The 27,983-nt window shown below is 41.5% G+C and overlaps 1 protein-coding gene across 13 annotated transcripts in view; it reads right to left on the reverse strand.

The window, feature by feature from the left end:
- TSPAN4 (tetraspanin 4) overlaps positions 1-27,983 on the reverse strand; it is a gene marked incomplete at its 5' end in the record, with an annotated part of 479,305 nt that overhangs the window by 287,486 nt on the left and 163,836 nt on the right. For all 13 annotated transcript variants that reach the window (XM_080617770.1, XM_080617776.1, XM_080617779.1 and 10 more), the window contains one exon: positions 19,666-19,747. The remainder of the gene's footprint in view (positions 1-19,665; positions 19,748-27,983) is intronic.

A 27,983-nucleotide genomic window follows, 5' to 3' on the forward strand; every position in this document is an offset into this window, starting at 1 on the left:
ATATGTCTCTCTATTCTTCATGTACAGTTTCAAACAGTTTGCAGACTTCAGCTTTCGAAAGTGCTACCTCCTTTCCCATAGAAAATCAGGTCTCATTAAAAAAAATAAGGCCAAGTGTCAAAAGAGCTAGATTAAAAAAAAAAAAAAAAAAAAAAAAGAAAGAAAAATCTCTTATCTTCGAGGTCCTCAATGACATTTAAGTTTGTTAATTCCACAAAATGCCTACCTACAACTTTACATACTGCAGTATCTTCATAAAACTGATCCTAAGTGACTTTGGAAACCCAGCATTACCACTTACAATTCACATAGCTCATTCAAAACTTTAATCCAGTGGGAATGTTTTCATTATTTTTAAACTGCCTTTATAATGACTGGCCCATGGCAGCAGCCTGAGACTGAAATTTTATTTCCCACTCACATTGTTGCTCCCATAAAAGATATCTGCAAATGTCTTGGCCAAGTTACTCATTACAGCCTAGCTCTTGTTTCATATCAGGGTTTAATGAACAAGCAGAATTGAACCAGTGTTTCAGTGGTTTAATAACAAAATAAAAAACAGGAATAAAACCAGATTTAATGGTAACTCTGTGCACTAACTTATACAAAAGTATTAAACCACTGGACTAGACTCCTACTGTAGTTATATAGCCATGTAAGACACTGGGGAAAGCTAAAAATTAAAGCAGCAAGGCCAGTTAGGAGAGTAGAATCAGCTGGATGTAACTTGCCATCCGTTACACGCATTTAACCTCCATGAAGTCAGCAGGTGACAGTCAGAACTGATTCCAAAAAGTCACCAGTATTACTTACTGGTGTTATTTTTGTCACTTGCCTGTTCCTATGTAAGCATGGTCTCTTGCTTATGATGAAATTCTGCCACATCCATTTGCAGCTTCCCCTGTTCTTGCCAATGCTCTACCACCTCTGAGTGGATGCAAAGTCAGAGTAAGACTGAGATGATCTTGTCCTGCTGTTGAACGTTCAGCAATTCCAGTAATAAAACTGCTGAAGTGTTAAGCCACTTTCACAATCTCCTATTAACCTAATGTGAGGTCATATAATGACTTGATCTGCACCAGCCACCTCAATCCTTGCTAAAGAACAAGGAGATGTCTTCCCAGGGAAAACAAGCGTGGGTTTGTTCATCATTCATTGATGTATGAGTGAATAAGAACAACGATATTCAACAGCATCTGAGCCATAATTTAAGAAGAGGCTGAGAAGTGAAAACATATAATGCAAAAAAGTAAATCATGCAATGCACTTACGAGTGCCATGGTCATCCTTTCTCAGTGTAAAGCGTTCTTGCTGTTGCCCTGTGTTGAAAGCTTTCTTTCTTGATATATACAAAAAATACGTTTGGGAGGGTGGGGTTGTTTGTTTCATTGGGTTTGGGTCTGGTTTGTTTTTAAGAGTAGAAGGCCAAAATATTTGTGCAGGACATAAACAGATTTTGGCTGAAAATGAAAGACAATCCTCGTAATCAGGAAGAGAGAAGAGCTTTCTAGCAGACAGCTCAGTAACTCAGATGATGCAAATAAAATAAGTTTTCTCTGAAAATTCCCTCTTTACACATATTCTTAAGGTTTTCTCATTCTCCCATAGGAGATGAGTAAATCCTGATGGCTTCTGTGTAGGAAGGCTGAAGTTTGCCTAAGATAGCTGCACTTCGTTCCCTAGCAATATGAAACTATCACTCTCCAGAAAAGCTGCATATAAAATGAGTAATCAGAGAGCAGAAGTCCGGTTATTGTCCCGTAACATTAAATAGAGTGAAATCACAGCACAGTCATGTATTAAACAGTACAGAGCTTGACATTTTCATTGCTAATGTCACCTACAGCTTAAGGCTTTTTTCTCAATAAATCAAGCAGGATGCTTTTTTTCCTCCCTTCAAAAAGAAGCTGAAGAGCTATATTTCACAAAACAATGCCATAGCTGTCACATACTAACCACATTCATTTAACAAAAAAAGAAGATTCTTTGGTCCATAAGCAAAAAGCTGATAGTGAGCCACATGCATCTTCTCCCTCAATAACAGATCTGTGCTTATTTGCCTCTTTTTCTGTGCTGGGATTTCTTTTTACTTCTAGAATATCCAAACCAACAATCACCCAAAACAGCAAATACCCAAACCAATAAACATCTGAATAATCCTGAAAAACCTTGTTTTCTCTTTGTTTCTGGTTTGTTTGTTGTTTGGGTTTTTTTTCTTTAAAACAAATTGTTAAATTAAACTGACGACCAGTTGAGGAACTGTTTCTTTCCCCCAAAGCCAGCAACCAGTGATTAAGGTGCAATGACTTTTTAGTTCCCAGCTGACACCATCTCTATTAGACTCCTGCATGTATCAGCAAGCTCAGGTTTACAAGGCATGGAGGTGTTTTCATATTTCTGTCCAATTCTGGCAGATCTTTCCACAGATCTTCCTTTACCTTTGTCATTGCACTAAAGTCACTGGATATTTTGCCAATGCCAAGGCATACAGCATCTCTCTCTAGAAAATGGATATTAAAATAAACATTGATGGAGGAGGAAAGCGGAGAGGACAGAGTTTTCTCAGAAATGTTTGCTGAACATACAGGATTAGAATGGCTGAAAAGATACCTTCTTTCAAGAAACCTTGAGCTCTCATGACAGTATTATGCTCAATCAGGACACAGGTCTGGATAATTCATTTAAGTTTCCCCTGGCATAGCCTTCATGTGTACTTATGGTTTGAAGAAGATTGCCCAGCTGCTGTAAGGGATTTGGTTAACTCCACGAAAACAGCATGTTTCAAGGAGTAAAGTACTAGGCTCTACTCTCTCAAACCTTTGCTCATTTGGTGACTACGCACATTGCCTCATTGCTTTTGTTTTCTTTTCCCATTTTTGACCATCTTAAGTGTTTCAAAAAACAGACAGGGTGTCTCCTGTCATCTAACTTCTTGTGTCCAGTCTAAGCTTTACCCAGTCCATTCCCCTTCCTCTTGTTAGTACTGAGAAATGAACACCTTTCAGACAATTCATCTGATCTGATCTGATCTTGATACGTTCATAAGAGGAGAGAGATAACGTCCAAGTGGTATAGAATACAATAGACTGTTTCAGTTGGAAGTGATCTACAGTCATCATCATCTAGTTTAACTGCCTGGCCAGTTCAGGGCTGACCGAAAGTTAAAGCATGCTGTTAAGGGCAGTGTCCAAATGCCTCTTAAACACTAACAGGCCAAGGGCACTGACCACCTCTCTAGGAAGCCTGTTCCAGTGTTTGACTACCCTCTCGGGAAAGAAATGCTTCCTAATGTCAAGTGTAAACTCCTCCTGACGCAGCTTTGAATCATTCCCACGCATCCTACCGCTGGAAACCTCCCTCTCCACTGTCCCCTCTCCAAGGAAGATGTAGAGAACTACGAGGTTGCCCCTCAGCCTCCTTTTCTCTAAACTAGATGAACCCCAAGTCTTTAGCCGCTCCTCACAGGACATTCCTTCCAGCCCTTCCACCAGCTTTGTCGCCCTCTGAGAACACTCAAAGGCCTTCACATCCTTCTTAAGTAGTGGGACCCAGAACTGCACACAGCACTCAAGGTGAGGCTGCATCAACGCTGAATACAGTGGGATAATCACCGCTTTTGACTGGCTGGTTAAACGGTGTTAGAAGAAGAAATATCTACTTACTTAGCCACCTCCCTCACTTCCACTCTACCTACCAACACAGGTCATTCCCTGCAGCTGCATCCCAGCTTTTAATCCCTACACAACAGGAAAGGTTCTTCAACATGGCACAGTAAAAGCCACCAGAGAGAATCCCTAACACCATGAGCCAATACAGCCTTTTATCAGAAACTTTCTACCCAAATTCAAACTCATTCTCAGAGAAATGGGTAGAAGCACCAAATACTTTAACCTTTTTAATCTACTGCTGATTTGCAGTAACTATTCCATACCTTGTAAACATTAACCAGTCCTCATAGGAAACTAGTAGAGGAACACACAACCACTTTTTAAACCACATCACACAATCTTTGTAGCATACTCCCATGTATCACTAATTAAAGCTTTTTCTCTCTTTCACTCATCCTGTACTGCTAACCTATTAACAACAAGCCCAGTTTGTAGCTCCTATATCCACATCGAAATTGAAATGAGATGCTAAGCTCAACAAGATGCACAACATGCTAAGCAGCAAAGTAAATTAAGCCCCATAGATTAAAATCTGATCCTTATGTTAAATTTGCTAAAATTGCCTCCTTCCATCAGAAAGATCAAAGTGGCAGCGTACAGGATTGGAGTCTTACTTTTTACATAACTCTACTTAAAGAAGAGTCTTTTATATCCATATTTTAAGTCTTGTTTTACTTTTTCAGTGTCACCCACAATGATGCTGCATTTAAATTTCCATCTTGCAAGACAGAGCTTGAAAAACACCTTCCCCCATAGTGAGTAGGAGGTTTTTCCTGCTGAAAACAGAGGAATGTATCAAAATCAAAACATACTCTTAACTTCCACTGAACATCACTTTTTTTCTCCCCATTTCTCTCTGTTTGTATTTGTCTACTTTGGTTTGAACCGTTAATTAAAATCTAATTTTGTAAAATGTCATTTTTAACGCATTATTGGAATTTGAAATGGAGCCACCTGCATTGCAAGTAATTATTCCTTATTTATAGATGGGGATATCGCTGGGGACAAGACCTCCAGGAAGCACATGCAGGTGCAGAATCATTGTCCTCAGTGCAGCTATGCAGTGGTCAATCTGGCGTTTTATTGGTAAACCTCTCATTTCATCATATAAGTCAATACTTCAAAGAATGCAATTGGCAGAATTAGCATGCTTGTATGATTTTTAGAGGCAGATTGTGACTGTTTACTCAGCTCCTACTCAGGTTTTTGCTTAACACATAGTTCGCGCCAAGGCCTGGCACACACTGGGAGCAGCACCATGGGGTGAAAGCAAGAGCAACATGTCCACCAGCCACAGAGGGCAGGAAGAGATAAGGACTATTCTGCATCTGTTGTTACCTGCAGTGTGCTATCCCCTACAGCCATCATCTCCTGTACCACAGCAAAGTATCTGCCTGACAGTTTCTTCAAAATCCCCTAACTGATGGCAACAGTACAGATCCAGCTTTCAAGCTGGGAGGTATAAATGTGCCAGCTTACCCAAAATGCTTTTAATGCAGATCCAACACAGCAGCCAGACTGCAGAGGCTTAAAAAAAAAAAAAAAAAAAAAAAAAAGAAAAAGCAAAACCAAAAAAATTGCAAACAAACACGAAAATAAAACCCTCACCCCCAAAAAACAAGCAAGAAAAAATGCAAAACTGATATCGTGCTCTCAAGCTTTGACTGCTGTTTCTACTTGTTCTGGCTCAACAATTTAACGAACCTTTCCAAACTTGTGGGGTTTTAATTCTAATATCAAAGCACTACAGGAAGGCTACAAGAGAGAATATTGTATTTCAATACTTTTTATTTCCTCAAACTAAATTGTAAACACACTCAAATAGGATCAGCATTTGCACTGAAACATGCTATGAAATGTAGGAGGAGGTTTTCACAGGGAAAAGAGGAATGGTATCAGTTCAAATTCATTACTTTCCACATACTTGTTTCAACATCTAGGTTGTAACTCCTCTCTGTACCAAAGTCACCTTTATGGATGCCATTATTTTACTTTAGGAGGTAAAAACAACCTTGCCACACCAAGGCTGCTCCTCTGTATCATTCAAATACATCCACCTGACTTCTGGGCTCCACTGAAGCCTCAAGCCTCAGAGAATCTGCTGTTCATTTTGTTCAAAGTTAATGCCACGTGTCTGACAGTTGGTAAATTGAGTCTCCCTTGTTTCCTGGGCAGGATTTCTCACTTGTTATCTTTCAGTGCCCTGAAAAAGATTGCTTTCAAAATTGAACTTGTCAAGTCAACCGGTTCACTTCTGAACAATCTCTAGACTGTGTGTCTTCTGAGTCAATGCATTTTCATTCCTACATTTAGGGCACCTTGAGAATCAATGCAATGGAGGAAAACACTGGCAGCTCACTCCTACAGATGATAGTAACTCACAACGCAATAGAATTGGTAAACATTTAGTATGTATATATACATGCATTTAAACATATATATATATATATATATACAGCTACATGCCTATAAACACCTATGACTGTCTTTGCTACTTGCAGACCAGGTGTTAGCAAATCTGAAATGAAATCAGAAAACTAGATGAAGTGCAGTAAAGACCAGTCAGTGAGATAACAGTGCATTTCTGTTACCAAGCTAAGGGTTCAGAACACTGAGCACAAGGGGACATGAGGCAAATACAATAGCTGGGACCTGCTGGTACTTCATTACACCTGATGGATTCTGTCATTATAGTCTGAAGCCTGTAGTGGAAGATGTAAGTTCAAAAGCAAAATTAAAAGCAACCACCCCACCACTTTCCCCTCCTTACTTCCATCATGAGTCTCTCAAAAACGTAAACTCATAGAAAACGATAACCTTTCCTTAAGTCTAGTCTTATATTTTCAAGATACTGATTTTGAGGGGAAAAAAGTAAGTAAAAATCTGTCTTTCAATTCTTCCCAAAACTGACCCTCCGTTCACTCTGATTTGACAGACACTCAGGCCTACAACCACTTAAGTGCCTGGTTTTGTGCTTTGTTAAGGAAGTGCAAGCTTAAACAGTTCAAGGTTAAGAAACTGCACATACAGCTTCACTGAAACCCATATCTAAAGCTATAGAGATTTCAAAATTGTCTATAGACTGACTAACAGTATGTCAAGTGAGCAGTTATCTTGTTGAGCATACATGAGGGACTGACAAAACCTGTAGGAAGCTTTACTTACTCCTTCAGTGGGCCTAACTATGCCCAAATGCCCCATCACAGCAACAACTGTAGGTGGACGGAAATGAACAGGAGGTGCATCCTGGAAGGGATCTAAACCCCACTCAAAGGAAGAGATAGGAACTAATACTATACATAGAGAGCACAGTTCTGCAGCTGTGCCCAAGGGGAAGAACTCACCAGACACAATGTGCTGTGTGGAACTGCATTTCCCTTCATACTTGTGGCTTTCCCAAGAGGAAGCCAATACTGGACAGGAGACCAACATTTGCAAGGAAACACAATGCAACAAGACGTTAGCCATTACCAAATATAGCTTTCTTGTTCGTAAATTAGATATAACAGTAGATTACGTGGTCTTTGTAGTCCCACCTTGAGAGACATTTCTTATGGAAGGTCTCAACTTGCTCAGCCATGTTCAAATTCAGGCTTCACCAGGTCTCCTGGAGATAGATACTGCAAAGCATCTTTGTACTTGCTGAATTCTTCACAGCACTAGAAGATGCTGAAGTTCTTCCCACTTGGAAAGCAATTCTTCTAATTTGGAAAGAAGGAAAAACACCTTCCCATCATGCTGTCATATTGGAAACTGAACTCTTTTTGACACCAGATTGTGTCAAAAAGAAGAAAAGAAATGCAAATTGACAGTTTCTGCAAAGCTTGGCAACTTTCTTTAAACTCAATTAATGTGATTTAGAAACTATCCCATAACATCATCTCACATGCAGCAAAGAACAGAGGTTCTCAAAAGGAAGGTGGTTGCTGCCAAAGCTGACCTTTGCTCCTCTTCATTAGAGGCACAAAAGAGTAGAGGAAAATAAAAGAAATAATACATCTGGAAACCATAAGAGGCATGAGGGACCACTGTAGTCAAGGTTTCCAAGATTGAAAATTCAATAATTTTGTGATCACTTTGCCCAAGACAGCCTCCAACCATCACATCATCCACCAGTCCTCTGTATACGAATCTAGCCGGGCATCTCCTCTTGTTGGCTCACTTACCAGCTGGGTTAGGAAGTTATCTTCCACACCCTCCAAGAACCTCCTGGATTGTTTCTTCTCTGCTGTGCTGTGATTCCAGCAGACACCTGGTAGGTTGAAGTCCCCCAATAGAACAAGGGCAAGCAATCATGAAACTTCTCACAATTGTTTGAAGAGACTCCTACCAAGTTATCTACTTGATTGGCTTTCTCCCTGTTCTTCACCCACAAACATTCAGCCCTCTCATTCACAACACCGAGTTCAAGGCAGTCGATGCACTCCCTGACACACAACACAACCCCACCACCTCTTTTTCCTTACCTATCCCTTCTGAAAAGCCTGTAGCCATCTGTTGCAGCACTCCAATCATGCAAATCGTTCCACCATGTTTCTGTGATGGTGACTATGTCATGATTTTCCTGCTGCAAAATGGCTTCAAGCTCCTCCTGCTTGTTAGCCATGCTGTGGACACTGGCATAGATGCATTTAACCTGGATCTGGCCTCCAACAGCAGCTAGCTACCCCCTGGCTTATTTCTAGCAAGCCTGGTGTTGTCCCCTTCTCCCTTCAAATCCAGTTTAAAGGCATCTCTATGAGCCCTGCTAGCTTCTGGACTATAATCCTTTTCCCTCTTTGGGACAGGAGTACCTCATCTGCCATCAGCAGGCCTGGTGCCATGTAGACTGACCCATGGTCAAAAACCTCGAAGTTCTGATGCTGACACCAATCACGGAGGCAGGAATTAATTAATGAGATTTTTCTAATGTAGCCATTGTCATTGATTGTGCCTTGTGAACTTGGACTTGTTCAGAATGACCTTGATGAGAACAGTCAAAGTTTTTTCTTTGTCCTTGTACTAATTAATGTATTTCTTCCAATGTGCATCTAACAATGTGCCCCCAAAAGATTTTAAAGGAGGTGGTTCAGCTGGAAGTAACAGCTCCATGGGCTGCTCTCCCTAGATTACGCGTTACTTTTGCTGATTTCATTGTTCACATGCACTAGATGAGACAATCTGTACTTTCCTATACATGCTGTATCCTCTGTAACCCAGACAGTGCAAGACAGCTCTCTCATGGCTGGAAAGACTTTCTAGCAGTGAAAGTCTTCCCTATCATGACCTTTTCTGTGTCACAGAATGAAGGCATGGTATGAAGACAGCCAACATTAAACACTCTCCGCTAAATAAACTGGCCATACTTGTCTCTCTTTTCAAAGAAGAGCTAATTCCCCTGCTTCAGCTTTTCTGGCAGGCCACTTCATTTTGACCACAATAAATACTTCTAAAATTATAGTGATGATCTACTGCAGTCAGGAGATAAACATTATTATTTAAGTGTTTGTCAAGAGAGGGGTCGAAGAATCACTGGCCAACCAACATGTGTGAAAGTCCAGGGACATTCCATATACACATTAAGGGACATGGCTAAAATCTGTCATAAGAATCTCCATTTTTCTACCCTTTCACATTTGTGACAGAACTATACAATGGGAAAACTGCCTGTACTTAGCAAGACCTTGTTACTCAAAGTCCTCTGGAGAACACTCTTTATACATGTGGAAAGCTTCATAACATGCTTGCAGTCTATTTTCTGTATTTAGGTTTGAGTGTTGCGGCTTCTGCAGGAATACTACTGATAATAAAAAGTAAAATAAAATAAATAAGAGGTCAGCAACTGTTAAGCAGAATTTCATTTGCTGTCATTTATCATATCAGGCTGCTTTTCAAAAAGCAATATGAACTCAAGCTTGTTGAAATTCATCCATATGACAAATGCCTATTTCCTGTCTCTGCTTCAATTTTACAGCGACATGCTTGGCCTTATTAGATGTCATACATGCTGAAGTCAAAACAAAACTTAAAGAAATTCAAAATGGCAAAGAAGATCTAAAAATCTTTGACACACACATGTCCAGAAATCCTAACTAAGGGCTGACTAAACCCCTTAAGCCAGGACAACCCTTCATCTCAGGTCAAGTATCTTTCATCAGCACACTATGATTATTTTCTTTTTTTGAAATACTGCTACCTGAAGTTCTCTTCACTCCTTCAGGAAGTTTGTACTAAACTGTAAAGCAATAGGAAAAAATTGGCAAAATTTACCAAAAATACCGAAGCTCAGACACACTATAAGTATTATTCAGTTGATATGAAGGAATTGCATAGTTTTAACCTCAATTTAAATATGAACAACATAACAACAGAAAGACATGTTGAGACCAAGCCCATAAACAGACCTTGCATAAACAGCATCTCTGAACTTTCAGAAAGTTAGGCTTTAATTATTAAAGGTTAGCCTTACAAGTTAGGCTTAAATAATTAAATTAATAGAAAGGCAATATGCACTTGCACCATGGAAAGGACTTCCAGAATGCTAATTTCATTTTCTGATTCCACTGGCAGGAGATAACTAGCTTGCGAAAGGAAGATAAGGAGTATATGACTTTGGCCTACCTTTGGTGCCCTCATACTGATAACTCTTACACCATTTTCAGATGAGAGGAGCTTTCATGATTATGATACTCAACATGAAGAGCAGGGGGTGGTGGGTAAATTAAAGTTTAGCTACCATTTACCAGTCATGTCAGGAGCTGGTATAAAATTACATCAATCTATCAAGGCTGTAGCTCCACATGATTATTTTTACCGACAGCACATCTGATTTAAGAGGGCTAACTCTCCCACTGCCAGTGCAACTCTGCTCTCCTCACAGTAGAGTCCACTGCCACCTTACTTAAGCTGATTCAGTTACATGTATTGCTACGCTCTAAATTAGAGCTGTAAAATTAGGCAGCTAAAATAATGCAAACACAAATAAATGAAACTTTAATGAAGCTATGCTAACTTCCACCGGTTTTCAATCGGACTCTGCGTTGTTCATTAACTGTAATTACTTCTTGATTTCAGCAATTTGTATTTCTGTCATTTGGGTCTATACAGTGACAGCAGGGAGACAGTGACATCTAGGTGACACCAGACCACCACCTTCATCAGCTGCTCACTGGGTGCAAAGTGTTGAAGTTATTTTGGTCAGTGCTATAGTCAAATATATGTATCATATTTCCCCCTCAGCATAAATAAAAGGTGAAGGTGAACACACATGGTTGCAGGCAGCTAATTTTAACCATCTCCTGTCCAGCCAAACACTCCTGGACTAGGAAGACATTTTGAAGCAATCAGGAGCACATACATAACTAATTTCTGCTGACTCCAGAAAAAGGAGCAATATCAAGCTCCTGACCTGAAGACAAGACCTTCAGTGAGAGACTAAGCGCTCCATTTTCCATCTGGAGTCAAACCAGATCCTCTGAGAAATGACCACAGGCATCTGCACACAGCCAAGCCAGGACAGTTCTTGGCCAAGTAGAAGATGTTGTTACACCAGAACTGCAGGCAATGAACTGAAAGCAAGCAGAATGTCAAGAACATGCGGTGGTGTAACACCCCAAAGAACACAAAGCTGTTCATGAGCCCCATGAATGAAGGAAAGACTTTTTTGATGATGAAACAACTGTACACTCTGCCCAGGGGATGGGGCAGGGGCCATCTGCTTAGGCAAGTTGAAGGTTATCCCTAGCTCTTAGTTATTCAGTAGATATTTGCCTTTGGTATTTTTCTCATTCCTACTGGAAATGCCTGAGCTATCTCACCAAATTTCTGTGAAGCTTCATCCAGACAACAATAAAACTGTAAGGCCCTTCAATGAATAATACCACAGAGGTGAACAGAACTTAACTTTTTCACTTTTAAAGACTGCTACTCTGCCCACACACAGCCTTGGCTGCAGTGCAGCTGAGAGCTGCCCCCTTCCTTTGGGCACCTTGAAGAGAGCTGTGGGATCTGCTTTTGGGCTTTTTGCAGGGCTGAGACTCTGCCATTTGCCCCCAGTTGAGCTACAGCATCAATCCTGGAGCAACAGCAGAACTCACACATTCAGCAGTTAGTGCCTTTAGACAAGCACAAATAATTCACAGACCAGTGGACGTGATTGTGACAGATGGCAGCCTCTGAGTGATGAAGGCCAAGTTCTCTGCAGAAGCAATCCAGGACAATGTGACAGGCAAGCCAGTGGAGCTCCAGCTCTGCAGAGCAGGGAGCCCAGCCTATCCGAAGTCACTGAGCAATTCCTGTGTGTTAACAACTACTCACTTGAATTGCATGAGGATCTTGCAGCCCCTCCCTGCATTTTCTACTCTGTTTCCACTCCTTTTATTTCTATTTTTCTCTCCCTCAGTACTCTTTCTTTGCCTTTTTCTAGTTTTTTCCATTAGACACGTCTCATCCCCTCACATCTTGCTTCATGTGATGCACTGACCTCCTCATTTTCTGAACCAAATATCCATGACTGACTTAAGAGATGTTTCCACATTTAAACTCTACTGTTACAAAAGAGATGGAAGCAAAAGGTAGGAGTTTTGTGGAGCCAGCACATGGATACACCATGCAGTGTTTCAATCTGTGGTGCACATTTTTAGATGAAGAGTTGGGAAGATTGTTTGCTTCTGTCTAGCTTAAATAAAATGAAAGAGCACAGTTCTGAACCTGACTCATTACTAGGGGCACGTTGAACTACTTTAAGTAGGCAGTGAGGTACAGAAGCAATGCCAACTGTAATCAGTGTAGGTCACAATATGCTTAGAAATTAATCAAAGTAACTACCACAGAATAAATACTTTCAAGTGGTTTCAAGAGTTCAATTTCTACACAGACACTCTTACTCTAGAACAAGTGTGCTCATTAGATAATATCTATATAATTAACCTAAAATAGTTTATCCTAGGAAAAGTCCAGGAGTAGACAGATATCAGGATTTGCCTGATCACACAAAGAAGACTTCAATCAAATTCACCTTCTCCACAGCTTTGCTCATCTGGTTTTAACTTTATCCCTATTACCCTGAACCCCATTGAGAAGTTCAAGCTGTCAATAACTGCCATTTTCTTTTAAAGGGGGGTGCAGGCTGGGCTTCATAGTGAAGAGAGGAAGAAATAGTTAAACTTCTAACCAACCTGCATGGCTTATTTCCACTTGACTTGTTTCCACCAGTGTGTTCTTTTATGCAAACTCCTCTGCTCACAGCACAGAGCTCTTTTTCCTTCCCCTATCTTTTCCTGAACACCCCACCATCATAACCTCCCCAGCTTACACCAGCAGAGCTCCAGCTAGCAAACACGCAACGGTGTAAAGCAGCCTCTCAGTCCCTTTGTTTAAAGGAAAAAGTTTTCATGACCTATTCATTAACTGCAGAGTTAAGCAGAAACAAAAAATGTAACAGTGACAATACCGGTCAGGTTGCACAATTCACCCTGGGGACTTCCCAAAAGCTCACCAAGTATGGAAGGCACAGCAGATGTGTAGAAAGCAGAGGCAGAGATTTTTTTCTGAAATAGATGTTTTGTGTACTGTATTCCCACTTAACTGCCTTTGGGAACATAGGTCATGCCTGAAACCCCATCACATCAGAAATGCTAGTATTTTCCAGATGTATTACACCCATTAGCACCATCTTCATAACCATATTTCTGGGGGGGGGGGGGGGGGGGGGAGTGCTAGGGAGTTTAAAGACCAGCTTGCATAAGCACTAGTGAAGTAGGGGCAAAGCCAGTTCAGGCACAAGCGCTCCTTTTAGTACTTTCCACACTGTACATCTGAAGCCAAATATTTCCAAAAGAGCCCTTTACTCAAATTTTCAGAGGAGCTCTGGTCTATCCACTAGGTAACTGAAGAAGGGAAGAGCAGTTTATAAATACACTTGGAGCTCTGCTGCTCCTGGGACGGCACTAAAGCTCTGATTTTTTCCATACTGAAGGGACATGCAGCATCCTAAGCACCTGCAAGACAGGACCACCCATTTAAGGAATTAGGAGCTAACTGACCTGGTAATTTTTGCCTCATTCTCCTAGAGCCGTAAGACACTCTAAATCAGAGAGCAAACATTCAGTACCATCTCTGACCATATGAAGTTGTTCCTGTTTTCAGTCTCTGTATCCGCTCTGAGCCAATCTTGTCACCACTGCTTTCAGAAGCCTGATTTTATCTTTTTATCACCGCTGCTACAAGACAGCTTGACTGTAATGAACATGTTTGTAATTAAATCAGTTGACCCAGAAAATAAGTGCGAACACCGATCTGGATTGAAAAACAAATACCAGTAATGCTCTTTCTGACTGTAGGCAGTCCATGCTAAAATGCTGGAGCAATACTGGGACTGATCTGTAAAATGAGATTGGAACCAAGGTCCTTTGGTTTTGTGCTTATGCCAGGTTCCTAAGCTTTCCTAAATTGTCAGTTTTAAGCATGTGAGTGACCTACTTAAGACAATGTAATTAAAATAAGTCAGTGTGTAATTATCTTTGCTCCAAAAAGGTCTAAATTTTCCTATTTTTTTCCTCAAAAAGCAGAGGCTTTCTTAGATGCTGTATATTATTAAGATAAAGCAATTTATCTTTGCAGAGCTCAGTTTTACACTTTAAGAAGTGCGGATATTCATTTACTCACACAAAACATGCTTAATAATATATGCCTGCTCCACTTGCTTGTTTTATTTACCTTACAGTTTTCTCTAATATGAAGATAAAAAGGGACTAGTTTTTCAGCTGCCAAGCCCAAGATCTACAGGACTCCAAAACCAATATAACAGCATCTCTATTCATCCAGGCTTCTATTAATCAGATGCTTTTCATCATCTTTGACTCAGAATGGCAATACAAAGTAAAATAGAGTGCTCACATATAGAAAGTTGCAAATCCAGTCTCAATTGGTTTTCTTTGCTTCTGATCTGACTGAGCTTTCTCTTGGCCCCTCAAAAAAAAAAACCCTTCCTAATTATAATGCCTCCCAAAGATCATAATCAAATCAAATATTTAACTTCTGTTCCCAAATGGAGTGTGTGTGTGCGTGCACGCATGCATGCATCAAGGTGAAATCAGGAAATCATGAAGCATAGCTGAGAGGATTGGACACCAGAATATGATTACAAAACCACCCCAAAACTATTATATTTAAAAGATTTCAGCTGATGTCAAGCATGTCTGGACTGGCTGAAGAAGAAACAAGTTCAGTTTAACAGATGATCATATAAAAACGGCTCTTACTCCTCCAGATAAATGAAATCTTTGTTAATGTGTTACAGTTACCATTATAGTTCACACTACCAACAGTACACATCCAGCAGCAACACCAGTGGCTACTTCAAATTACATCCGTCCTACTGTTTACAGCTAAGTCTGCCCTGCAAGCAGCAACCCGACTTCATTCCAGTGCACTCCTTCTCTACAGTGCCCATTCACACCGACTGCAGACACTGGGATGTTGACAGTGCCAGAGGAAGACAAAGCTCAATCTGAATTTCACATTTGAGGGGTACGGTGTGCAGGGCTTAAAACTACTTTGTAGGACTGAGGTACAACCAGCTTACCACAGAGGTCTGCGATACTGTTTGTAATAAAATGTAAGTCTCCTGAGCACCAGTTTGTCCCAACCACAAGCCCAGATTTATCCTATACTGCAGACCTGACACTCCAGACTGAAAGTACTTTTTTACTATGAATGTGAAATGAAAGGAACTCCCATATTTCCTGTTTAACATTTCAGCCTTCTCAAGGGTAATAAAACAAAATCTCCCTACAACAACAGGTAAGTCAAACAAATAAAATGTCAAACTACTTTAGAAATAAGCTAGTCAAGATAATAGAATAAATCTCTTGGGTAGCCATTAATTGCATATTTTAATGCATTTGGCAAAGATGCTTCCAGAGGACATACGATAGCTAATACAAAAGGAAGCGATATTTTTGTATCTCTTCCTTAAAATGAATCTAGTGCTGACAAAAAGATACTGATTAATATCTGGGGAACATAAAACCTTTCCCACATCCTTACGAGAAATGACACCACTCACGGTTCTACCAACAAACCAAAGAGGAATTCTGCACAGAGGGAGCTCTGTGTTGTACTCCAGGGCAGGGATCCTCACCCCAGTTCTCTTACCAGCCAAGTGACCATGGGCAAACTTGATTCTCGGTTATGTATTTGCAATGTATGATTAATCATACTTCACAGAACACTGAGAACTATCAGCACAAAGCTTCTGGTAAAGAGCTCTGTATTTTTATTACTACTGAATTCCCCAGCTGCACCCATAACATAGAGGGAATAAAAACTCCGTATCAACCAAATAAGCAGCTAAGGTGTAAAACAGCAATATGGGACACAGGCATACTTATTTGCTTGCATTGCTTACTGCAAAACAAAGATGACAGTAAGAGCCCATACTAATAGTTACTCAACATCATAAAACAAGAACATATCAGTTAGACCTAACTTTTCCTATTATGCTTTCTGAATAACTTGCCATTGCCACAGTAACACAGCATGAAAAACACTGCACTCGTCAGCCTCTATTTTTGATTAACCAGGTGCTCTGGGAATTTCTGTCTACCCCTAATCATAATTAAAAGTTGTTATTCCCATTTTCAATGCGGCTTGCTGGCAATTAAATCTATTTGGAAATAAACAACTTCTCTGCTTCCACAGAAATAATTTACTTTTTTTAAAAAAATGAACTAGACCTGTTAGGTTAAAAAGCTCATCTGATCCCTCCTCCTGACTAGATGCTATTAATGAAGTTTCCTCATCTCCCAGCGACTCTCATGAGAGTTTGAGAAATTCAGCATTTCTCAGAAGGTGAGTGGGATCTTCAGAGAAGATTGCAATCTGATAATGAAAGCTCCCACAGCAGCAAGCCCTGTGTCTGCCCTGAGAGCACAGGGATGTGCTAAGCAAAGCTCCAGCTTATGAGCCGCCTGAGGAAGGTATTTCTGAGGACTGACTGGAACAGTGTGGTTCTTTCCTTGACTTGGATGCACAGCGAGTAGCAGAAAGAAACTCTTGGTTTGCAAACCTTTTCCTTAGGCTTGGATTCCTGGTCCTCTGCTTTCACAGTCTGGTCTAAAATCAGGGTTTCAACTTCATGACTCTTGCTGTCATTTATAGTTGGAAAAGGGTTTCTCAAAGTGAGATTTTTCATTTCTTATTGATTACAGCTGTCAAAGGTGCCTGTAGGTTTTCTCCATCCTGTCAGTCCCAAGGCGTTTAGCATGGCAAAATAGGCTCCCTGTCAGTAGTGAGGCAAGAAGCAGGAAGAACTAAAGAAAAACAAAAACTTGTGGGGAAAGCAAAGCATTATTTCCTTCCACAATGACTCCACTCCTACCATCAGGCACGTAGGCAAAGAGCCCTTTCATGGCACGAAGGTCATTTTTAATCCTCCAAAATCTACAACCTGACAGCTTCTGGTCTAGACTCCTTGTCTGAATGTAAATACTGCACAGACACAGGCAGTTGTTTCACCTCCCTTTTTGCAAGTGAAAGGAACATGATGGTGTGCCATTTTTCTAGCACTCCATCTTCTTATCTCTATAGTAGAAGCGACCATTTTGGCTAAATCTCACTTCCGGTGACACTGCACTTGAGCTGACAATTCATACCACCTGGTTTCAATGGTGAAATACTACTTAGGAAACTCATGCTTCTTTTTTATAATTTAAAGTACAAGCAGTCCATCCATAATCAAATATATTCACTATCAGCCCAAACAGATGCCTCAGCACTCATTCACCATGTTTCACCAGAAACCCTTATACCACAGGAAAAAATGGGTTGTCCTTAGTCTGTAAAGACAATCTTAAAGATTCAATGTAAAAATTTACTCCAGAGAAATGGATTTTGTTTAGCTTGGATTTTTTTTCCCCTGCAGAGTTTATACAGCAGTGCTGTGCACAAGGCTGTAAGGATGAGGGAGTAAACATGCCCTAAGAGCTGTAGCCTCTAAATTATACAGCAATGCTGTGTGATTATTTACAGTTACAAAGCAAACAAAGAAGCCTTCTACTCTTCTCTGATCTTTGCCTATTGGAAGCTCTGCTTGAATTAAATATGAAATCACACAAAACCAACAAGACTGTCACTAGCAATGCAGAAAATTGGATCAGTCCAGCTGCTGAAAGCCTGTGTTTGCTGCAACATCTTGTCCTAAACCTGTAATTCAGTTTGAGAATTAAAAGCAAAGTTGCTCAAGTTTTGACATAGTAATTCAGAAAACAAAACAAACCCCGAGCCCAATTACAGACTCTATTAGGTGGTAAGTTATGGCCTCTCTACCAAATTAACCTGCTCCATCTAACTGTAAAACCAACATAGATGGAATAGCCCTTCTGAGGGGCCTGAAAGAACAACAGATATTTTAGTCTTCACAGACAACACAGAGGCGAGAAAAGTGACAAAAAGTGTAATTTTCTAGCAAAAATGACCAAGCTCTGACTGATTCAATTCAATTGACCCAGGGTAATGTTAACTATTTAGCACAGATCTTCCACTTGTAACTAACATGGAAGTCACAGATACATACAAAAAGCAAAGAAAATACCTTTTCCTGCAAAGAAGCAGAGAGCTAGGAGCTTGAGGAGAAGTGTCACTGAAAATGAAGCAACATAAAAATTCCTGATAGACACCAGTTTTCTAAAAGGTATGAGAAAAGCAGAGTCAAAAATTAGTACCCATCAATATCAGACTTCAGTCCTGCTTCATTTCATGGCCTTGGTCAAATCCTCAGTTTGCATAAGCCACAGAAGTCCACAGACCTATATAGATTTAAATACTAACCTGCAACTCCCAGTTAAAGGCACGCCATGCAGTAGTGACTGTGTTTCTGAGCATCTCCAATAGCTTGTCCATGACGAGTGCTTGCTATTTGCTACGACACAGACTTTTGTTTCAGACATGATTTTTCTTTCCAGATTTCTGACAAAATCTGACTTTCAACTCAGGTTGAGGCTGGCCACTGAGCCCACTGCAACTGTTTAGAAGAGACCAAACTAGGAAGTATTTAAAACAAATAAAAGAAAGGGGGAAGACTAACCCTCCATTTAAATACTTCAACACTTCAGATCCATCTGCTTCAAAGTTACTACAGTGTTTTATACTTGTAGCTTTATTCTTGCAGAAGATTCAGAAAAAGGCTTTAGAGGGGACCAGACTCCAATGTCTCACCTTTTTCCTTTCTCCCCTGTTCAGGGCTGCACTCTGTGAGATTATCCTAAATACGTCTCAGTGTCTTAGTCATTTGTTGCTGGGTGATCAACTATGTGCTTGCAGCAACTGTGCCAGATGCTGCAGCACCTCCTCTTTTTCACTCTGTTTATCTGTCCTTCCCTTACCCGCAGCATGTTCTTCAACACCTCTACCATTTTTATAACATGATTAGGAGGACTGGGCTGGTTTTTTTCCCCTATTCAAAATACATAGACTGTGCACAAAAACAAACAACAAAAAAAAGCAGGTTCAAGGGGGAAAGAATAAATGGACAGATTTCACACATGACTTCGTTAGACAGGATTTATTTTCTTTCTTAAACAGTGAAGACTCATAATATACAAGCCTTCTTCATAAACAGAAATAATTGAGCTGGCTTGGAAAGAACAGAGTTGCTCTCAGTATTCACATAAACAGTACCAAAATTACTCAAATTAGATTAGTTTGCCAGTAATCCTACAGAAAAAAATAGGATTCTGGGATAATAATTTAATACCACTTCAAGTCTCCTTACCCAAAGGGCTCAACACAATGTCTTTCCAGGCCATAACACTCTGAGGGAAACAAGGAAACACAGTCCACACCATCAGTAAGCAACACCTTTGTTAGCAGCCTAACCCATTTTATTAATTATAATAGCTTCTGCAGATTGTATTTTCTACTCTTTAAAAAGCCATTCACTGAGGCCTTCAGTTCAAAGGCAATTACGCATTCAGAACTTTATTTTAGATCAATAAATTGATCACAGCAATTCATGTACCTGATGCAGGAACAGGAGCTCAGTGCACTCGATGTGATACCAGTTGACAAGGTAGCCTCTCCGCAATCAGTAAACTGTGGACCTGCAAAACAGGAACCTGTGTGTCAGAAGTCATATGCCCTTTGCATAATACAGGGAAAGCAGCTTTCTCTAACCATGTCTTTCAGGAAGTACGAAAGAGACCCTCTCATTAACTGGACTAAAATCACTGGATTGAAACATAATAGAGAAAAACTCGGTGAGATGTAAGAGTTTTCATTAGTGTGACTGTAAAAGGATGGCGCACAATGCTGAACAAGGTGGGTACCCTGGAGACAGAGGATATAAAGAAGGCAGAGGTGCTGAATGCCTCTGTCTTTACTCCTGCAGACTCTCCCCGGGGGCCCCAGATTCCTATAGCCCCAGAAGGAGCCAGGATAAAGGAGGAGTTTGCTTTGGTAGATGAGGATTGGGTTAGGGATCAGTTAAGCAATCTGGACATCTATAAATCGATGGGTCCAGATGGAATACACCCACGGGTGATGAGGGAGCTGGCGGAGGTCATTGCTAGGCCACTCTCCATCATCTTTGGTAAGTCGTGGGAAACAGGAGAGGTGCCTGAGGATTGGAGGATGGCAAATGTCACGCCAGTCTATAAGAAGGGTAAGAAGGAGGACCCAGGTAATTATAGACCGGTCAGCCTTACCTCCATCCCTGGAAAGGTGAGGGAACAATTTATTCTTGACACCATCTCTAGACATATCAAGGATGAGGGGGTCATTAAGAGTAGCCAACATGGTTTTACCAAGGGGAAGTCATGTTTGACCAACCTTATAGCCTTCCATGAGGAAGTAACTAGGTGGATGGATGATGGTAGAGCGGTAGATGTGGTTTTTCTTGATTTCAGTAAGGCATTTGATACTGCCTCCCACAGCATCCTCATAGATAAGCTAAGGAAGTGTGGGCTTGATGATCAGGTAGTGAGATGGATCAAGAACTGGCTGAAAGGAAGAAGGCAGAGTTGTGGTCAATGGGGCAGAATCTAGTTGGAGGTCTGTGACTAGTGGAGTCCCTCAGGGGTCAGTGCTGGGACCAGTGCTGTTTAATATTTTCATCAGCGACCTGGATGAGGGAATTGAGTGTACTATCAGCAAGTTCGCTGATGACACTAAACTGGGAGGAGTGGCTGACACACCAGAAGGCTGTGTTGCCATTCAGCGAGACCTGGACAGGCTGGAGAGTTGGGCGGGGAGAAACTTGATGAAATTCAACAAGGGCAAGTGTAGAGTCTTGCATCTGGGGAAGAACAACCCCATGTACCAGTACAGGTTGTGGGCTGACCTGCTGGAAAGTAGTGAAGGGGAAAGGGACCTGGCGGTCCTGGTGGATAGGAGGATGACCATGAGCCAGCAATGTGCCCTTGTGGCCAAGAAGGCCAATGGCATCCTAGGGTGCATTAGAAGGGGGGTGGTCAGTAGGTCGAGAGAGGTCCTCCTTCCTCTCTACTCTGCCCTGGTGAGACCGCATCTGGAATATTGTGTCCAGTTCTGGGCCCCTCAGTTCAAGAAGGACAGGGACCTGCTGGAGAGAGTCCAGCGCAGGGCAACTAAGATGATTAAGGGGGTGGAACATCTCCCTTAGGAGGAAAGACTGAGGGAGCTGGGTCTCTTCAGCTTGGAGGAGACTGAGGGGTGACCTCATCAATGTTTACAAATATGTAAAGAGTGAGAGTCAGGATGATGGAGCTAGGCTTTTCTCCGTGATGTCCAGTGATAGGACAAGGGGCAATGGGTGTAAACTGGAGCAGAAGAGGTTCCATGTGAACATCAGGAAAATCTTCTTTACTGTGAGAGTGACAGAGCACTGGAACAGGTTGTCCAGGGGGGTTGTGGAGTCTCCTACATTGGAGATATTCAAGGCCCGCCTGGACAAGTTCCTGTGTGATGTATTCTAGGTTACCCTGCTCTTCCAGGGGGGTTGGACTAGATGATCTTTTGAGGTCCCTTCCAACCCTTGGGATTCTGTGATTCTGTGAAAGCCCATAGGTTGGCTCATGAAGTCATAGGAATGACGACACCTGCCGATGGCAGCAGAAGCAGAGCATAAGGGAAATATCACGTTCTCAAGCTGGTGGGATCAAGCTCTTCACTTTCAATGGGACTTAAGCTCCTTTCTCCCACGGGCACTTCCAAACAACCCACACAGCATGCTTCCACTTAGGCCCATGTTCAAGCACTTAATTAGAACAGGGTAGCATTATCAGCTTTTTTGCAGAATTTGAATCACATAAAACACTGGATCAGATAGGAGCACTTCATGGACTTCAGACTCCAAAAAGATGCAGATGTAAATTCCACACATTCAGAATATGCAATGTATAAATCCATTATTTTTGGGGAAAAAAAGTTTGTTGGAAGAACAGAAAATAAAAGAAACTAATACTGCCAAGTTAATCTAAAGAAAATAAAAAATCAGCTTACTAACATTATGTTGTCATAAAACACTGAGCATTAGAATCTCATTACCTAATATATTGGCTTTCCAGAATGTTATGCTTTTGATCTTTTTCTTTATAACCACAAAGACTAGTTTTCTATTTGTATTTGTAAATGAAAACTGAGATCTCCCCAAAATCTCATGCATACAGAAATCCGAAGGGTTTTAATAAACTAAAAAATCAAAAATAATTTTTAAAAAATCAGTAGAACATCAAAAGGTGTCATTAGTGAGACCATACTGCACAAAATAATGAGATGATTGCACACCGCAGTCCATCTATTTCTTCTAATGTTGCTGCACACAAGTGGAAAGAGAGAAGATAACCTATGCCTCACATGCCCTTACCAGCCATCACAAGGCCTTTTGAGTTCCCTTGGACTTTTGGTTGCAGTTTCATCACTACTCTCATGGAAGACCAGTAATGGGTCGTAGTCCAAGGACAGTACCAGGCTAGGGATTCTCCTAGCGATGTCCTTAACCTAGGCCCCAAAGAGACAGCAGACTGCCCTGTGAGAGGGGCTTGGCATACTGGACCCTCTGCTCCTCTCAGGAGGGAGTCGCCTACAACTATAACCCTTCTTGTCTTCTTCATGGAGGTGGTTATAATACGGGGCATATGCCTTCCTTACCTTGTCACCACCTCTGGTGTGAATGGACCTTCATCCTTCTCATCCATTGACTGGCCATCCACATCCAGAGCCTCATACCTGTTGTACAGAGACACCTGGGGAGGGTGAGGTGGGCAAGAAGGGGTTTCACTTGCCACCCCTAGAGTGGGCATCCATTCATTCCTATCCCTTGAGATACTGCCTTCATTCTGGCAGGGGAAGGATTCAGGAGCCCCTGGATCTTTTCTTTCTGCTGGCTGTCACAGGGAGGCCAGAGCCTGGCCACACCAGTCTATCTCCTTCTCTAACTCCCTGATACTTCTTAATGTTTCTTCTTCCTCTTTCATCTCTGCCACCAGGCTAAGCAGATTGTCCACCTGATCACATCTGACACAGCTGCTGTCCCTAACACCATCTGATACCAGCAGGAAGCCCTGGCACTCCTTGCGGCCTCAGATCCAGGTGGCTGTATGTTTTCATGGCAGCTCCATCTGGGTTGCTACATCCTTCCTGGCGCGAACAGAGGAGAGAACTTTGCGCCGGGTAGGTACCATTGCTCGGCTCCTCCTGTGAGGGTGATAACCACGATGGAGCAGATCCTTTGAGCTGCTGAGGTGCCCTCCCCGTGCGCGTCCGCTGCCGCCTCACGCCCAGACCGGCTTCCTGCGCTCGGCCCCTCACTCTCTCCAGGTGGTGCTTTACCACCCCCTGCCGGTCATGCGGCTGTGGGCAAGGCCCGGGGGAGCCCGGGGCTGCTTCTTGGCACCGGTCCTTCAGGAGCGAGGCTCCTGGACAAGATCTCCAAGGTGTCACAGTAAGACTCAGATACAAATGCGTGGTGCTTCTAAACTACACAAGAAGTCTTTTCAAAGCCCACAGGGCACTTGGCAGGTCCCCCTATGAAGAGAGGCTGAGAAAGTTGAGGCTGTTCAGCCTGGAGAAGAGAAGGCTGTGTGGAGACCTCATAGCAGCCTTCCAGTATCTGAAGGGGGCCTACAAGGATGCTGGGGATGGACTATTCATCAGGGACTGTAGTGACAGGACAAGGAGTAACGGGTTAAAACTTAAACAGGAGAAGTTTAGATTGGATCTAAGGAAGAAATTCTTTACTGAGAGGGTGGTGAGGCACTGGAATGGGTTGCCCAGGGAGGTTGTGAATGCTCCATCCTTGGCGGTGTTCAAGGCGAGGTTGGATGAGGCCTTGGGTGGCATGGTTTAGTGTGGGGTGTCCCTGCCCATGGCAGGGGGCTTGGAACTAGATGATCTTAAGGTCCTTTCCAACCCTAACTATTCTATGATTCTATATGTTAGATCCCATTCTAAAGCAAACCAGCTAGAAATCGACACTCCACCAGCTTGCTACCAGCAGGTTATAGCGAAAAGCTGGCTTGTGACACTTCCTTTCCTCCAAGAGACCAGAGAACCAAGTGCTATGGCTCTGCTTAGCTTTGTCCAGTGTACTCACCCTCATCACCCCAATTCTGAACTGGCTGAAAGGCTTTGAAGGGAAAGCTTTTAAAGCAGAGAATGTTACAAGCGAATAACAAGAGGTTTTATGCCACTGCAATGACTGCTGTAGTTATTAAGGCAGAATTAGTGAACCTGGGGCAACAGAAACCATCAGGAATGGACAATTAACAGTTCAGACTAATCTTCAAAGACAGGATGCTTAAAGACTTTATAGCCTGATTGAAACCACTGAGATCAGAGAGTGATTTAACTCTTCCAACAGGCCTACGAGGCTTTTGGCACTTATTTTCCCAGTAGGCTTTCCCTGCCTTCAGTTCAAAGCCATCCAAAATGGTGAATTTCAAGCACCTGCTTCAAGTGAAGAGGATGGCACCAGAGGATGTGCTTTATTCAACCAGACAGACTCTACAAGAACAAACACGGATGTTTAGCATTCCCATCTTCTACTTCGTGAGTAAAAAAAAATAAATCTGTATGTTCCAATTACTGAATAAATTAAACGGATTAATTAGGTTAGACATGCAGAAGAAATAGGGCCATTCCTTCCCATTTAAGCATACTCAGTTCAGGAGAAGTATGGAGAAGGAAAAAAGGTAAAATCTATTTCATAAATTAAACAATTCAAGTACAGCATTAGCAGATTTTTCAAGTAAGATGTAATCCTATAAGAGAATGGAGACTGTGAAACACTGATTGCACTGATGGGTCTTTACCCACTTTTGAAAACTTCTGGTGCTTAGAACAGTATTACTGCATCAGGCATGAACTCAAAGTGTCATGCAAGATACAAAATCTGCTTTCCCCCTCAGTGTCTTCAATGCAAAGTGCATCCACAGCACAGGAACAGGTTATTCACAATGGGAAGAGTATGTCCAAACTCTTATTTCCCAGTAGCTCTCAACAGAGGTTTTTATAGAAGTGAGGGATGAATATGAGGACATCTTGAGAGAACTCTACATACTATAAAGGACCTCAGTGGGACAAATGTGTTATTTTCATTTTCAACTTATTAGAACAAACAGAATTCCATGCTTGTTCTAGTTTCAAATGCCAAAGAAGCAAAAACAACAAAAATTTGAGTAAAATTAAACTTTAAGGAATTGTTTCTGCAATGTACCTACCTAAAATTTCAGCCTTGTTTCCAGTCCAAGAAAGTCTTATGTATCGCTTGATGTAGCTTGACTTACATTCTTAGAGACAGAATTTGCTTGACTTATATTCTTAAAGATCACCACAACTTTAACTCCTCTGCTGTAAATCCTGTTGCATTTTAGCACAGAGATCAAAATACAAAGATACAACTGACCAGGCACGTAGCCCAGAAATCAACTCCAGACTCTTGCCTGAAGCAGAGGAGCAGCTCTACTGCCCACCTAACGGAACGTGTCTACAGGCAACATTAATGAAATGGCTTCTTCCCTTTTCACGGTTTTTAATCTTTTTGGTTTATGAACTTTTTTTTTTTATGTCTGCCTGAAAACTGGACTAGTAAGGAATGTCAGCATACATTTTGTTGAAAAATTTTTAAACCCTACTGTCTCCACCCCAATGTTAAGCACAGAGGTGGTCAGAAAACTTCTCATTTGCCTTCAAAGGGTTAAAAAAAAAAATAAATCAATATCTCTGTTATCATCATCTACTTTTTTTTTTAAATCTGGATGCTCTGTTAGCCTATTACTATGGCTGCTCATTGTTAACTGAGGTTAATTCACATTATTGCAGATAACAAGCTCAAAGCCTATGCAATTTCAGGCTTACTGACATCAATCACATGGTGACTTTTCAAACCCTGCTACAGAAACTCCCTTCAACAAAAATTAAGCCTGTGAGCTTATGATTATGTATTCTGCCTAACTAGTCCCAGTTAAAGCAAAAGAGATGCAAGATGTAAGGTCCAGAACATGTTTCTATTCCTTTGCTTGGTGTTTTTATTAAATTCTGCCTGTCCTGGAAGGAAGAAAGTGCCAAAAAGGTTTTGATAAATTAATTGAAAGGTTTTATTTCATATCAGAGAACTCAATACTTTCTTTAATACTATAAATTAACATCCTAGGAACACACTTAGCTGATATTTTACATAAGAGTCTCAATAGCATTCTTAAAAATGCATACCCAGTGCTGACACTGAAACATATCCAATCATCTTAGAATCATAAATAATTTCTTTAAAAGCCTTGTACAAAGGCAGAATTCATTGCTCTTCAGCAGCCACTCCAACTGATGAAGCAAGTTCAGTTTCCAGGTGGAAGAAAAAAAGTGTCACAAATGTAAACCAGAAAACTGAAGGGCAGTGGCAGTATGGCCAAGGTTAAACAGATCAGATTAAACAGATCGTTTCCATTATGCCCTAAAGGCAGCTAACAGGACACTGTCTCTCCTGTGAGGGAAGACATCTCTAGCTCAAGACTTCCCTGATCTGTTACCCAAGGTTCATCCTCGGCTGAAATTCAGGATTAAGAGCAGGTCTGAGCAAGCTGACAGGTTCAGCCAGGCAACCAAAATGAGTAGGGAACACTGCAAACCTGGGTTATGAAATATCTGAACACCAGCAATGTACGCCACAGTCACTGCACTTGCAGCTGGAGAGAAGCTCTAACTAGCAGCCTTTTGAAGGTAGCTCCCACCTGAGAACGTTTTTAAACAACAAGGATTATGTACCACTACCACCAGTCTCTCACATACACACGCATATCTCACACAATCTCACACAGCCAGATAGTCATGGCCTTCTCACCTCCCCTGATGTGTGAGAGTCCTTATCAATAGAAGGCTTGTCAAAAGTTGATTTAAAAAAAAAACCCCATACTGGCACACTGAAGGGTCTATCTGTCCACCAGGATTCAAAACGGGTACATTTTCCAGCCCTTTGTGAAACATTTCCTTTCAGCTTTATTAATTGGATTTTTTTTTTCAGTGGGGGGGGTGGGGGGGTGGGGGGAGGAGGTTGACAAAATGCTTCTACCATCAGTAAAGAATCAACAATTCTGACATTAATATGGGAAAAGAGAATATAAAAAATGTCATTTTGGTATAAGAACTTGACTGATCATTGGCAATACACCACACCCCCAAGTTCTTGGTAATGCCCTTGTGGTCCTGTCTGCTGCCTGAAGAGAGCATCATCTATAATGCCTACTACCAAAAGACAGTTTAAAGCCTGAGGTATCAAAAGTCAATTGAATCCGGAACTCCTCAAGGTATGGCATTCTGTAGCTGATTTTCACCTTCTCTATATATTCTTTTCTCTCTCTCTGCAGAGATCCTCAGGGATCACATTTCTCTTCTCTGCATCTCCTGGAGCACCAGAGCAGAAAGAGAAAGGAACTGAATTTTCTTTCTTTCCCTTGACAGAAATACATCTACTCCTGATGGTCTGCATGGTACCAGAATACTGCAGCCTCCTATTTGATAAGAAAAGGCAGGAATGATGAGCTTCACAGGCTCCAAAATCCAACACAGCCATCTAAATATGTTTTCCCTTGCACTGCATATTAGCTTGGCATAGAAATGATTTGTGTCAATGCTGTATACAGTTCACAAGTAAATAAGATTAGAGCTAAGGCTGAGAAACTCATTACCCAAGTAATAAATTCCAGCAGCTCAGAGATGCAGTACCACGGGAAAATAGGACAGTATTGATTGAGAAATCACCCAACTCCACCCTCAAGGAACTCTCGTAGCTGAGATATTCCAGAGAATAAAGCCATATTTGATCTTTTCATATTTTCTCATTGGATATAACTTAGTAACAGGTATGCCTAA

This window comes from Psittacula echo (genome assembly GCF_963264785.1).
Source record: "Psittacula echo genome assembly, chromosome: 5".
In the NCBI taxonomy this organism is placed as follows: Eukaryota; Metazoa; Chordata; class Aves; order Psittaciformes; family Psittacidae; genus Psittacula; species Psittacula echo.